At 35.2% G+C, this 15817-nt stretch overlaps 1 protein-coding gene across 7 annotated transcripts in view; it reads left to right on the forward strand.

Moving 5' to 3' along the window:
• Positions 1-15817, forward strand: part of KCNN2 (potassium calcium-activated channel subfamily N member 2) — a 323776-nt gene that overhangs the window by 221758 nt on the left and 86201 nt on the right. The window contains exons 1-2 of one of the 7 annotated variants that reach the window (XM_059916901.1): positions 13491-13603; positions 15035-15087. The exons of 4 other annotated variants lie outside the window; for them this stretch is intronic. The gene's annotated coding sequence lies outside the window, so the exon portion shown is untranslated. Of the gene's footprint in view, positions 1-13490; positions 13604-15034; positions 15088-15129; positions 15226-15817 lie in introns of those variants that run through there. 2 more of the 7 variants (XM_059916900.1, XM_059916903.1) reach the window with 2 other exon arrangements.

The raw sequence follows: 15817 nt of genomic DNA on the forward strand, positions 1-15817 counted from the left end.
TTGATTGGTAGTTGCTTGGTAGTAAAATTGATTGATTAATTGATTATTGTTGCTTGGTAGTAAATTTTGAAATTGGAGAGCATCAGTCCACAGCTTTGTTCCTCTTTTTCAGGATTGTTTTGGCTATTCTGAGTCTCTTGAAATCCCATGTGAGTTTTAGGGTCAGTTTTGTCAGTGTCTACAAAGAAGCAAGCTGAGATTCTGATAGGGATTGCGTTGAATCTGTAGATCGCTTTGGGGAGTGTTTCCTGTCTTAAGAAGATGAAATGTTCTGATGTATGAACATGTCTTTTTATTTATTTAGTTAGTTATTTTAAAATTAATTTTTATTGGAGTATAGTTGTTTTACAATGTTATGTTAGCTTCTGTGGTAGAGTAAAGTGAATCAGCTATACGTATACATATATCCCCTCTTTTTTGGATTTCCTCCCCATTTAGGTCACCACAAAGCATTGGATAGAGTTCCCTGTGCTGTACAATAGGTTCTCATTAGTTATCTGTTGTATACATAGTATCAATAGTGTATATATGTTAATCCCAATCTCCCAATTCATCTCACCCCCCTTTCCCTCTTGGTATCCCTGTGTTTGATCTCTACATCTGTGTCTCTATTTCTGTTTTGCAAATAAGATCATCTATGCCATTTTTCTAGATGCCACATATATGCGTTAATATACAATATTTGTTTTTCTCCTTCTGACTTACTTCACTCTGTATGACAGTTTCTAGGTCCATCCAAGTCTCTACAAATGACCCACTTTCGTTCCTTTTTTCTATTTATCTAAATCTTTAATTTCTTTCAGCAATGTTTCATACTTTTCAGAGTATATGTTTTGTACTTCTTTTCTTAAGTTTATTCCTAAATATTCTCTTTGATGCTATTTTAAATGGAATTATGTTCTTAATTTCATTTCTGGATTGTTCATTACAAATATACAGTTGATTTGTGTATATTGATCTTGGATCCTGTCACCTTGCTGATTTTATTAGTTCTAATGTTTTTAGTGTATTCCTTAGGAATGTCTACAAGATCATGTCATCTGCAAATAGAGATAGTTTCACTTCTTCCTTCCCAATATAAATGTCTTTTATTTCATGTTTTGGCGAACTGCTGTGCTAGAGTGTCTAGTACAATGTTGAGTAGAAGTGGTGAGAGTGGACATCCTTGTCTTGTTCCTGACCTTATAGGGAAAGTATTCAGTCTTTTACCACTAAGTGTGATGTTAGCTGAGGGTTTTTCATAGATTAGATTTTAGGCCTTTTTCAGATTGAGGAAGTTCCCTTACATTCTTACTTTGGTGAGCATTTTTATCATGAAAGGGTGTTAGACCTTGTCGAATACTTTCTTGTCTATTGAGATGATCAGGTGATTTTGTTTTTTATTCTGCCAGTATAGTATACATTAATTGAGTTTTGGATGTTACACCAACCTTGTGTTACTGGGATAAATCCCACTTGGTTATGCTGTATAATTATTTTTATATATTGCTAGGTTTGGTTTGCCAGTATTTTTTGATAATTTTTGCATCCAAATTCACAAGAGATATCGGTCTATAGTTTTTTCTTGTGATGTTTATTACTGATTTTAGTATCAGGTGAATACTAGCTAATAGAATGAATTATGAAATATTCCCTCCTCTTTTTCAGGACTGTTTATGAATAATTATTATTAATTCTTTAAATGTTTGAAAGAATTTATTGATGTCTTTTTGGCCCTCTCCTCTGACTTTCTGCCCCATCTTACTTATTCCTAAAATTTCTGCCAAATGTGAATACCTGGAATATCAATGGTTATTTGAACTAAGTTTTTAAAACATGGTAGCACTTTTCAGTGCTGTTATGGGATGAAGAATAGCACCCAAATGAGAATTTTTTTTGACTCATGTATTGAATCGTTTCATATTGAGAAGGGAGGAAAATCACCTGAATTGTTCATTTCACATCATGTCTAGTAGGTGCTTTTTAAGGTTATAGTTTTACCTTTCCAATCTTTTCCCTCAGTTTGTAGGCAGATTTTCTAATGGAAGTACATAAAATTAAGTTCTGAATCTTTCCATGGGTTGAAGCACTATAAGGCTCTTAAAAGGAAAGGACAGTTTCACATTTCATAGACATTTTAATGATTCTTTCCAAATAAACCACGTGGGAACATACCTGTTGCCTATGACCTTAAAGATACTGAAGTCATCTCTGTCCTGCCACTGCACACACCTGTTTCCCTTACTGTTCTCTTCTTACCCTATACCTTTTCCCAGAGCAAACTTGGCCTGGAACTTCTCTGACTTCTGCCTCACCAAGGTCTCTCCTTTCTGCTCGCCAGGTACTTTAGAAATCTTGCCATTTCTTGGAAAGATTTTCCAATTAACAATATCAAAAAAATTGACATGTGGGTACAGTGGGAGTGCTCAGGCTACAGGGGAGAAAGAAGAGGAGAGTCATTAAATAGGGCTGGTGGAGGAGGAGGGGGATTGGCCAATGTGAGAATTGGCCAATAGGTGGGGATGGGGAATTACAGAGGAGGACAACAGCTCAAGTGGCTCTGTGGGTATTTTTCTGGCTTATAAATTCCCACCAAACTAATCCCACTCTTGTTCATTAAAACCTGAATAATATTAATGTTGGTCTCAGGGTTTATAGATTCTATTCTCTGAAGCTGCTTTACTCCAGCTGGTGATAAATGCACTATATAGAGAAGACTATTCCTCTTGTGTGCTGATTTCTCCTGGAATATTTCCTCATAGCTTTTAATATAGGTGTCTTCCCCAGATAAAGAAAGCCTCTTTCTTGAAAAAGTTTTGGAGATTGGTTTGGATGCTATGAGACAGCCTTATTAATAAGGTGAGGAATAAACTAAATCACCTATAGGTCTTTGAACACTTAAGTGTTTTATTGTGCTTAATTTTTTAATGGTGCCTTTTGCCCTACTTAGCATTGCATCGTAACAGAGTGAATCCATCATAGACGTGTATAAATAAATTAGCATTCATTTTTTTTTCCTATTATAGATTGTTTATTCATTCATATTAATGCATATATCTGTAGTTTGTTTTCTTTACTGTATACTATTCCATTTTGTGACTACATCATGATGTCTAGTAGGGAAAGTTCTGTTTTGCTTTTGATCAGTAGCGTTAATTTAAAAGTGCTATTTCAGACCTAAATTGTATGTGCCTTTGTCCCTTGTGAAATTGGAATGCATTGTAATGGGCATTTGCTCTTATGAAAGGGCCATATATGCATGAGAAGATAAGGAAGAGCGGAATGTAATGCCTCAGGCCTAATTCTGTCACAAGTTGGGAGTAAACTGTATTTATTTCAGTGCATTTAAGGGCTGCTCAATGATTATTCCCTCTTCTGTTTCTTTATATCTTTCATATTTATTCAATGAAAAGATGATAGCTCTTATCTATATTCATTCTCAATTTTACAAAGTAATTTTGTTAGACTGTGGTTTTTCATTTCAGTCTCATTTTTATGAGGATTTTCTCATTAGAATAATGAAAGAATGTTTTAATAACAAATATAAAAAGTAATAAATGCTTTAAAGGAACAAGCATTAAATGAATCCACTACACCCTTTAAAGGGAAATATTAGCTCTTTCAGATGTATTTGCAGTATGTTGTTATACTATGGAATAGTTGATATCTCCTGAAGCATAATTCTAATTCTGTTCCTTGAACCTATAAAAATATTAGTTTTGAACACTTTCGAAAAACATGTTTTCAAAATAACCTGCTTTTCTATCTATACAAGTATTTATTTTAAAAGTATTTTTAAAACACAGGTAAAATTTTTACAAGATCACCTAAAATAATTTCATCCAGATGTAGTCAGTGTTAATACTCTGTCTTTCCTAATTTTTTTTTTTTAATTTCATTCTGTTTATTGGCTTTTCACTTCTCAAGACTCTGTAACCAGGATGTAATCCAAAGCCCCTGATAAAGTCTTGAGGACACACTAGCCTGGCCTGTGCTTCCCCCATAACTGCATCTTTAACCACTCTGTCCTCCTCTGCCCCTCTCGTTGCTCCAAATACCACACAAGTCTTTTGTTTGGGCTCTCAAAAAGCCAAGACTTTTCTTGTCTTGGTGTTTTGGAATGTGCTGTTTCCTCTACCAGCATATTCCCCTTCCAATGTCTTCATTTCTTGTTCTATACTTCACTTGCAGAATTGAGTCTGTCATACTCCGCTATTCATTCCATATATATTAGTCTTTATTAGTTTTATTTTATTATTATTTTTTGTCTTCAGATCCCATGCCTAGTCTCCCCTTTCCCTTTCCCACAAAAATAGCCATTCAGTTTTATTAAGTATGTGTTTAGAGATACGTCCATCTTTGAAAGATGCATTGTGTTTTCTGTGAGTGCATGTGCTTTTAAGTTTCATTAATTGTATTGTGTGATAAATCTCATTCAGTTTCTTTTTCCTTCCCAACACTGTTTTGGGATCCATCTATGTTGCTGTTTGCAAATCTAGCTTATTCATGCTAGCTCTGGGTAGCACTCCATTACATGTGTTTACCATACTTATCTTCCCCCAGTGACGGGCACCTATGCCATTCTGGTAGCAAACATCCTCATACTTGTTCTTTCATCCATCTCTTCACAAGGTTAATCCCTGCTCCTCTTTTAGGTCCCAGTCTTAATGTCACTTCCTCAAAGTCACATTGCCTGGCATTTAGTACCATGCTACTCCCATTTCCTATCTAAATTAGGCCCATGGTGGGCTCCTGGGACATTTCTTGAAAATAGTTGTTATATTTTGCAACCACATATTTATTTGCATGACCTTTTGTTTTGATGATTGTCTTTCTCACCAGACTGTGAGCTCTTTGGCTGTAGGGACTGTAATCCGTTCTCTTCATCACTTTTTCCTAGTGTTTAACATAATGCCTTTCACTCAATTGAGGTCATACTATATATAATATTGTACCTTTTTAACATTATACTATTACAGTTGTGATATAGAAGCATGTTTTAATATTTAATAGACTTCATTTTTTAGAGTAGTTTTAGATGCACAGCAAAATTGAGAAGAAAATAGAATTCCCACATACCCCCTCAACTCCCCACACATAGCCTTCCCCACCATCAACATCCAGCACCAAAGTGGTATCCTTTTTACAGGTGATGAACCTTCATTGACACATCACTATCAAGCAAAGTCCATAATTTACATAAGAGTTCACTCTTGGTGTTGTACATTCTCTGAGTTTGAAAAAATGTGTAATGACATGTGTCTACCATTACAATAGCATACAGAGTAGTTTCACTACCCTAAAAATTCCCTGTGCTCTACCTATTCATTCCCACCTATCCATTCCTCCCTTCCTACCCCAAACCCATGGCAACCATTGATCTTTCTTACTGTCTTCCCAGTTTTGCCTATTCTTTTCTTCAGTGTAATATAGTTGGAATCATACAATATGTAGCCTTTTAAGATTGGCTTCTTTCATTTAGCAATATGCATTAAGGCTCCTCCATGTCTTTTAATGACTTTATAGTTATTTTTTTTTAGCACTGTCTGGATGTACCACAATTTGTTTATCTATTCACCTATTAAAGGAAATGTTGGTTGCTTCCAAGTTTTGGCAATTATAAATAAAGCTTTTATAGATATTTTGTATGCAAGTTTTGTGTGGACATAACTTTCAACTCATTTGAGTAAATACCTGGGAGTGCGATTGATGGATCCTATGATAAAGGTATGTTTAGAGTTGTAAGAAACTACCTTCCAAAGTGGCCATACCATTTTGCATTCCTCCCAGTAACTAATGAGAGCTCCTTTGCTCTACATCCTCCCCAGCATTTTAGTGTTGTCAGTGTTTTGAATTCTAGCCATTCTTATAGATGTACAGTAGTATCTTGTTTTAATTTACAGTTTCTAATGACATGATGTTGTGCATCTTTTCATATGCTTATTTTCCATCTGTATGTCTTTTCTGAAGGGGTGTCTGTTCAGATATTTTACCCATTTTTAATTTAATTTTCATATTGTTGAGTTTTAAGAGTTCTTTGTATATTTTATGTGCCAGACCTTTACCAAATGTGTGTTTTGCAAATATTTTCTCCCAGTCTGTGGCTTATATTGATATTTTCATTCTTTTAACAGTGTCTTTAGCAAAGCAGTGATTTTTAATTCTAACGAAGTCCAATTTATCAGTGTTTTCTTTAATGGATCGTGCCTTTAGAGTTGACTACAAAAGTTCATTGCCAAGCCCCAGATCACCTAGATTTTCTTCTGTGATATCTTCTAGAAGTGTTAAAGTTTTGCATTTTACATGGAGGGCTACAATCCATTTTGAGTTATTTTTCATGAAAGGTGTAAGGTCAGGGTCTATATTCATCTTTTTTTTTTGCATGTGTATATTCAGTTGTGCCAGTACCATTTATTGAAAGACTATCTTTTCTCCACTGATTTGCCTTTGTTCCATTGTCAAAAGTCAGCTGACTATTTGTGTGGGTCTGTTTTATGGCCTCACTATGCGGTTCCCTTGATCTATTTATCTAATCTTTCACCAATACCACATGTCTTGATTACTGTAGCTTTATAGTAAGTCCCAAAATCAAGTAGTGTCATTCTTCCAAGTTTTTTCTTCTCCTTCAATGTTATATTGGCTATTCTGGGTCTTTTGTCTTTTCATAGATATTCATGAAATAACTTGCTGTGATTTTGATTGAGAATGTATTAAATCTATAGATCACATTGGGAAGAACTGACATCTCAACAATATTCTGTTTTCCTATCCATGAAAATTGAATATCTCTCCACTTATTTAGCTTTTCTTTGGTTTCTTTCATCAGAGTTTTGTAATTTCCATCATACAGTTCCCATACATATTTTGTTAGATTTGTACCTAAGTATTTCATTTTGGGGAGTGCTTATGTAGATGGTTTGTGTTTTTAATTTCAAATCCAATTGTTTATTGCATGTATATAGGAAAGCAATTGACTTTTGTATGTTAACCTTGTATACTACAATCTTGCTATAATTGCTTATTAGTTTAGGAGTTTTCTTTGTTTTTGGAGGTTTACTACATATAAAATCATGTCACATATGAACAAAGACAGTTTTATTTCTTCCTTCCCAGTCTGCACACCATTTGTTTCTTTTTCTTATCTTATTACATTAACTAAAATTCCTAGTACAACGTTGAATAGGAATGGTAAGAAGGGACATACTTGCCATGTTCCTGATCTTAGCAGGAAAGTACCTAATTTCTCACCATTATGTGTGATTTCAGCCATAGGGCTTTAGTAGATTTTAGTTACTAAGTTGAGGAAGTTCCTCTCTATTCCTAGTTTGCTGAGAGTTTTTACCATGACTGGGTGGTGGATTTTGACAAGTGTTTTTTCTTCATCTTTTTATAATATCATTTAATTTTGCTTCTTTAGCCTGTTGATGTGGTTTCAAATGTTGAACCAGCCCTGTATACCTGAAATAAATATCATTTAGTCATGGTATGTAATTCTTTTTATACATTGTTGGATTTGATATGTTATCATTTTGTTGAGAATCTTTGCATCTACATTCTTGAGAGATATTGGTCTATAGTTTTACTTTCTTGAAATGTCTTTGGTTTTGTTATTAGGGTAATTTTGGCCTCATAGAATGAGTTAGGAAATATTTCCTCTGCTTCTGCCTCTAGACAAGATTGTAGAGTATTGGTATAATTTCTTCCTTATAATGTTTGGTAAAATTCATCTGCAAACCCATCTGGACCTGATGTTTTCTATTTTGAAAGTTATTAATTATTTATTCAATTTATTTAATCAATAATAGGCCTTTTCAGATTATCTTTTTTTTTTTCCTTCTGTGAGTTTTGGTAGATTATATCTTTTAAGAAATTGGTCCATTTCATCTAAGTTATCAAATTTGTGGGCATAGTGTTGTTTATTATTTCCTTTATAATCCTTTAAATACCCATGGGATCAGTATTGATGACTCCTTTTTCATTTCTGATATTAGTAACTTTTGTTTTCTCTCTCTTTTTCATTAGCCTAGCTTGAAATTTATCAATTTATTGATCTTTTCATAGAACAGGCTTTTGGTTTTGTTGATTTTTCTCTATTGATTTCTTATTTTCAATTTTATTAATTTCTTTGATTTTCATTATTACTATCCTTCTGCTTACTTTGGACTTAATTTGCCCTTCTTTCTCTAGTACCCTAGGGTCGGGGCTTAGATTATTTTTTTAGATCTTTATTCTTTTCTAATATAAGCATTCAGTGCTATAAATTTCCCTCTAAACACTGCTTTCACTTCACCCTACAAATTAAGATAAGTAGTGATTTCATTTGCATTTAGTTCAAAATACTTTTTTAGTTTCTCTTGAGACTTGTTCTAGGACCTTTGTGCTATATTGAAGTATGTTGTTTAATCTGCAAATATTTGGAATTTTCCAGCTATCTTTCTGTTATTGATTTCTGGTTTAATTTCACTGTGCTCTGAGAACGTCTATAGTATGATTTTTAAGGTGTGTTTAATGGTCTAGAATGTGGTCTGTCTTAGTGAATATTCTGTGATCTTGAGAAGAATGGGTATTCTGCTGTTATTGTGTAAAGTATTCTATAAATGCCAATTAGATCCAGCTGATTGATCACGCTGTTCAGTTCAACTACATCCTTACTAATTTCTGCCTGCTGCATCTTTCAGTGACTAATAACAAAGTGTTGAAGTCTCCACCTGTAATAGTGGATTTACCTATTTCTTCTGCATATTTACCAGATTTTGATTCACATATTTTGATGCTCCATGGTTAGGCCAATACACATTAAGGATTTTTATGTCTTCTTTGAAAATTGGCTCTTTTATCATTATATAATAACCCCCTTTTTATTCCTGATAATTTTCCTTGCTCTGAAGTCTGCTGTGTCTGAAATATAGATACTCTGGCTTTCTTTTGATTAGTGTTGCCATGATATATCTTTCTCTATCTTCTTACTTTTAATTCATATGTATCTTCATTTTTAAAGTGGGTTTCTTGTGGACAACATATAGTTTGCTCTTGGTTTTTCATCCATTCTGACAGTCTCTGTGTTTTAATTGGTGTATTTTGACCATTGACATTTAAAGTGATTATTAATATAGTTGGATTAATAGCTACCATATTTGTTGTTGTTTTCTATTCATTGCTCTTATTCCTTCTCTTTTTTTTTGTCTTTCACTCTTTTTGCCTTCTTTGGTTTTAATTGAGCATTTTGTATAATTCCACTTTCTTTCCTTTCTTAGCCTATCAATTATATATTTTTCCCCCCAGTGGTTGTCCTAGAGTTTGCAGTAGACATTTACAACGAATCCAAGTCCATTTTCAAATAACACTACATCATACCTTGTTTTATTGTGCTTTACTTTAGTGGACTTCACAGATACTGCATTTTTTACAAATTGAAGATTTGCAGTAACCCTGTGTCAAGCAAGTCTTTTGGCGCCATTTGTCCAACAGCATTTGCTCACTTCATGTCTATGTCTCACATTTTGATAATTATCACAATATTTCAAACTTTTTTACTGTTATTTGTTATGATGATCTATGATCAGTGATCTTTGATGTTACTACTATCATACACTAAAATCTCAGATGACAGCATTTTTTAGAACAATGTATTTTTAAATTAAGGTATGTGCATTGTTTTATAAACATAATGCTATTGCACACTTCATAGACTACAGTATAGAGAAAACATAACTTTTACATGCCCTGGGAAACCAAAAAATTCGTGTGACTTGCTTTTTTGTAATATTCACTTTATTGCAATGGTCTGGAACTGAACCAGCAATATCTCTCCAGCATGCCTCTGTATCGCTTCACTGGGTGGTGCGAGTCTGTTATAACAAAGTATTCTTAATTCTTTCCTCCCATCTCTTATATCATTGCTGTCATTTATTTCATTTATCCATAATATATAATGACCATATACATTGTTGCTGTTATTATTTTAACAAAACTATTGTCTGTTAGATCAATAAAGAATAAGAAAAAAAAATTTTTTTTAATTTACCTTCACTTATTCCTTCTCTAATGCTTTTTTTCTTTAAATACATACAAGTTTCTAATCTGTATCATTTTCCTTCTCTCTGGAAAACTTCTAACATTTCTTGCAAGATCACTGACAACAAATTCCCTCAATTTTTGTTGGTCTGAGAAAGTCTTTATTTCTCCTTCACTTTTGAAGGATGGTTTCTCTGGATATAGAATTCTAGGCTGGTGGGTTTTTTTCCTCTCAAGACTTTAAATGTTTCAATCCTCTCTCTTCTTGCTTGTATGATTTCTGAGAAATCTGGTGTACCTCTTATTCTTTCCCCTCTATAGGTAACTTTTTTTATTTCTAAGCCTTTTTTTCAAGATTTTTCTTTATCATTGATTTTCTGTAGTTTGAATATGATGTCCCTAGGTGTTGATTTTTTGGCACTTATCCTGCTGAATGTTCTCTGAGCTTTCTGGATCTGTTGATTAGTGTCTGACATTAATTTTCGGAAATTCTCAGTCATAATTGCTTCAGATGTTTCTCCTTTTCCTTTCCCTCTTCTCCTTCTGGTAGTCCCATTACATGTATGTTATTCCATTTATAGTTGTACCATAGTTCTTGAACATTCTGTTTTATTTTTTTCAGTGTTTATTCTCTTTGTTTTGTTTTCTTTTTCTTTTTCTTTTTCTTTTTTGAATTTTATTTTATTTTTTTATACAGCAGGTTCTTATTAGTTATCTATTTTATACATATTAGTGTATACATGTCAATCCCAGTCTCCCAATTCATCCCACCACCACCACCGCCCCCCCTTCCCCTCTTGGTGTCCATACGTTTGTTCTCTACATCTGTGTCTCTATTTCTGCCTTGCAAACCAGTTCATCTGTACCATTTTTCTAGATTCCACATATATGCATTAATATACGATACTTGTTTTTCTCTTTCTGACTTACTTCACTCTGTATGACAGTCTTGAGGTCCATCCACATCTCTACAAATGACCCAATTTCGTTCCTTTTTATGGCTGAGTAATATTCCATTGTATTTATGTACCACATCTTCTTTATCCATTCATCTGTTGGTGGGCACTTAGGTTGCTTCCATGACCTGGCTATTGTAAATAGTGCTGCAATGCACACTGAGGTGCATGTGTCTTTTTGAATTATGGTTTTCTCTGGGTATATGCCCAGTAGTGGGATTGCTGGATCATATGGTAATTCTATTTTTAGTTTTTTAAGGAACCTCCATACTGTTCTCCATAGTGGCTGTATCAATTTACATTCCCACCAACAGTGCAAGAGGGTTCCCTTTTCTCTACACCCTCTCCAGCATTTGTTGTTGGTAGATTTTCTGATGATGGCCATTCTAACCAGTGTGAGGTGGTACCTCACAAATCAAAACCTCATTAGTAGTTTTGATTTGCATTTTTCTAATAGTGATGTTGAGCAGCTTTTCATGTGCCTCTTGGCCATCTGTATGTCTTCTTTGGAGAAATGTCTATTTAGGTCTTCTGCCCATTTTTGGATTGGATTTGTTTTTTGAATATTGAGCTGCATGAGCTTCTTATATATTTTGGAGATTAATGCTTTGTCTGTTAATTCGTTTGCAAATATTCTTTCCCATTCTGAGGGTTGTCTTTTCGTCTTGTTTATGGTTTCCTTTGCTGTGCAAAAGCTTTTAAGTTTCATTAGGTCCCATTTGTTTATTTTTGGTTTTATTTCCATTACTCTAGGAGGTGGGTCAAAAAAGGTCTTGCTGTGATTTATGTCAAAGAGTGTTCTGCCTTTGTTTTCCTCTAAGAGTTTTATAGTGTCCGGTCTTACATTTAGGTCTTTAATCCATTTTGAGTTTATTTTTGTGTATGGTGTTAGGGAGGGTTCTAATTTCGTTCTTTTACATGTAGCTGTCCAGTTTTCCCAGCACCACTTATTGAAGAGACTGTCTTTTCTCCATTGTATATCCTTGCCTCCTTCATCATAGATTAGTTGACCATAGGTATGTGGGTTTATCTCTGGGCTTTCTATCCTGTTCCATTGATCTATATTTCTGTTTTTGTGCCAGTACCATATTGTCTTGATTACTGTAGCTTTGTAGTATAGTCTGAAGTCAGGGAGTCTGATACCTCCAGCTCCGTTTTTTTCCCTCAAGATTGCTTTGGCTACTCAGAGTCTTTTGTGTCTCCATACAAATTTTAAGATTTTTTGTTCTAGTTCTATAAAAAATGCCATTGGTAATTTGATAGGGATTGCATTGAATCTGTAGATTGCTTTGGGTACTGTAGTCATTTTCACAATATTGATTCTTCCAATCCAAGAACATGGTATATCTCTCCATCTGTGTCATCTTTGATTTCTTTCATCAGTGTCTTATAGTTTTCTGAGTACAGGTCTTTTATCTCCTTAGGTAGTTTTATTCCTAGGTATTTCATTCTTTTTGTTGCAGTGGTGAATGGGGGTATTTCCTTAGTTTCTCTTTCTGATCTTTCGTTGTTAGTGTATAGGAATGCAAGAGATTTCTGTGCATTAATTTTGTATCCTGCAACTTTACCAAATTCATTGATTAGCTCTAGTAGTTTTCTGGTGGCATCTTTAGGATTATCTATGTATAGTATCATGTCTCAGTGTTTATTCTTATCTGTCTTCTGTTTTGGAAGTTTCTGTTGACATATCTTCAAGCTTCAGCCTTATCCAGTCTTACAGTGTTTTGTTTTGTTTTGTTTTTAACCTCTGGAATTTCTGTTTGGTTCTTTCTTACAGCTTCCATCTCTCTCTCCTTGTACTGTTAATGTGTCTTGCATGTTGTCTATTTTTTCCATCATATTCCTTAGTATTTTAATTATATTATTTTAAATCCTCGTCTGAGAACTCCAACATCTCTGACATGTATAATATCTGAGTCTGGTTGATGCTTGCTGCTGCTTCTCTTCAATTTTTTTTTTTTACTTTTAGCATGTCTTCTTTTTTTTGTTTTTTGTTTTTGTGTTTTTTTGTTTTGGAAAGCCAGACATAAGATATTGGGTAAAAGGAACTGAGGTAAACTGGTCCATTGTAATCCCCTGTTATTATACAGAAGCCCTATTGATGTGGTAGTGAGGTGTGGGGGAGGGAAGCATTCTATATGCTATGATTAAGTCTCAGTCTTTTAGTGAGCCCAGATCACTGGGCTATGATCTTCACAAATGCTTCTCAGGTGCTTTTTTCCCCCTTTAGGTGATATAAGAAAGCTAGAGGGGGCTGGAGTTAGGCAATTCCCTTCCTTCAAGTCAGACTTTGGGGACATTTGGGTATTGCCCTTTCCCCACTTGATTAGACTCTGGTAAAATAGTCATGAGTGCAGCCTTTTGTTCAGGGAAACAAATTGTTCTGGGCTTATTGTAAAATGGTTATTTTTCCCTTCTTTCTGGAAGCAGGATGGAATTTTTCTGTGATCTTTCCCCTAAGATCTTGGTGGGGCTCCTGGTGGTGAAACTCACCAACGTGTTTGGCCACTCCCGCCCCAGGCTCAGGCCTCCTGGAGTTGTGTTTATCTTTCAAGCTAGTTCATGCTCAGTCTCCAGCAATTAGTCAATTAGCCTTGAAGTGTTCCTATCAGACACTGGCTTCAGAGTGAGTTTCTGAGCAGTTTCTGTGCCAGGTAAGCTTTGGTTTTCTGTGTCTGCTTGTGGCTCTAGTTTTCAGGGTGGTTATCTGTCCAATGACCTTCCCTGGATCTAAGAAGAGTTGTTGATTTTCAGTCTTTCACCTTTTTCGTGTGAGAGTGGGAGTGAAAACTTCCAAGCTCCTACGTGTCAGACTAGAACCCAAAGGTCTAGAAGCATTATTGTTAATTGCTGAATAGTATTTCATCATGTGGCTGTATGTCTAACTCTTGACAAGATTTTCTTTTGAAAGAAGAAACGATCTTTTAGTTCAGTCAGAGACCCAAGTATAAATATCACAGAATTTTTTGCTTTTTTACCCTGGGAATTCATTTTATTTTACATGTTTGTAATTCTATTTATTAACTTAGGCTTTTTAGATTCTTCTTATTAAGTCTTCCCTTCCATACCTTCAGGAGTAAATATGAAGTATTTGATGGTAATCATTTTGGAGCCTTTCCACTTAAAATTTTTACATGAATCTAAAAGCAAAATTTAGTCATTTATTCTACAAGGAAACTATCTTTATTTTGGGTTATCTTCAAGAAGGCACAGTTCATTAACTAAATAAATTAATGAGCATTTGAACTTTTATTTTACTTTTAGTTATTAAGCTTCTTAGTAAGGTTTGCCTTAAATTCTGCTAATCCCCCAGGTGTGGGTCCTTATCACTGAAAACCTGGAACTGGGTAGCAGGGTAGGTTGCTTGCTTTAATCTGCTTGTGTGTTCTCAGGAAAGCAGCATTTCACTTTTCCTGCTCTAATGGAGTAGTCAAGGTCATTTCATCATAGGTGAAATCTGAAATGACACTCTGCAGCTCATCATACTCTGACTTAAAACTTTTAAAAAAACTGTATCTATTGGCTGTAGTTTATAAATATCAAAATGGTTAGGCCATTCATGATGGCTGTTATCTTGCTCTCTCTACATCCCCAGCTCGACCAGTCCCTGTTCATCCACATGAGTAGCCAATTCTTTTCATTATAGGGCTCAATTAGCCCCTGGTAACTGATGAGCCCACCTGACATCAATTCCTCCCAGAATGGTAGCCTCCTTCTCGCCCAAGGAGCGCAGCCTGCTGCCATGTCCTCTCCACCGTCTGCTGCACCTGGTAGGATGTGGCTCCAGCACCCTTTTAAGCTCTCCCTGTCCAATAAGCCATTGATGTTTCTGTTGCTGTCTCTGGGCTCTTTCTTCAGTCTCAAGGCTGGCCCACTGTAAGGCCTGTAGGCCTGCAAGGTGCAGCCCAACACATTATATTGGTTTTTTGTAGTATTTTTGAGGTTTTCGATGTTTGGTCAATGTAATAGATTTAGGAATGATTTTCTGTCAACCTTGAGATAGTCAGTAACACACTGTGTTGGACCTGAGTGTATGAATATAGTAATAAACAGTTCAGATGGTTGTCTTCTTTCTCCTATGGCAGGGGTCCCCAGTATTGGTCCGAGGCCTGTTAGGAACGGGGTCGCACAGCAGGAGGTGAGCCGTGGGTGAGCAAGTGAAGTTTCCTCTGCCACTCCCCATCTCTCCCCATCGCTCGCATTACCGCCTGAGCCATCCCCAACCCCATCCTTGGAAAACTTGTCTTCCACAAAACCTGTCCCTGGTGCCAAAAAGGTTGGTGACCACTGCCCTATGGAACCATTAAACTATTAGGAGGGCAGAGAATGCCTTAATATCAACAGTCTTGATTTTGCTTGTATAAATATGATTAGGTGGATAAGGCCTTAGAAAATCAGCCCCCCATGAAATCTGCATTCAGAGTCCTGACTTTTGACCTTGATGCTTATTCTGAAACCCACTTGGACTGGAGGTTGTTTATTTTTTATCCTCATAATATACTTTATTTTTCCATTTTTGGACTGTATCTAACATTGACATTTAATGAAAGACATCTGTGTAGATTTTTCATTTGGTTAAAGGAAGGAATGTAAAAACATGAAAGAAAAAAAATCAGTGAGTCATGTATTTCAGTTTTCCAGTGTTTTTGCAAATTCTGTAGACATTTTAAAACAATGCTGTCCAGTCGAACCTTCTGCGGTAATGGCACTGTTCTTTGTGCTATTCAGTATGATAGCCACTAGCCATATGTGGGTATTGAGCCTTTGAAATGTGGCTAACATTTTTAAAGTACAGATTTTAAAATTTTATGTAATTTTAATTAAACTTAAGTAGGCACTTTTGGCTAGTGGCTACCATTTTGGGTAGC

This window comes from Balaenoptera ricei, chromosome 3 (genome assembly GCF_028023285.1).
Source record: "Balaenoptera ricei isolate mBalRic1 chromosome 3, mBalRic1.hap2, whole genome shotgun sequence".
Lineage (NCBI taxonomy): Eukaryota > Metazoa > Chordata > Mammalia > Artiodactyla > Balaenopteridae > Balaenoptera > Balaenoptera ricei.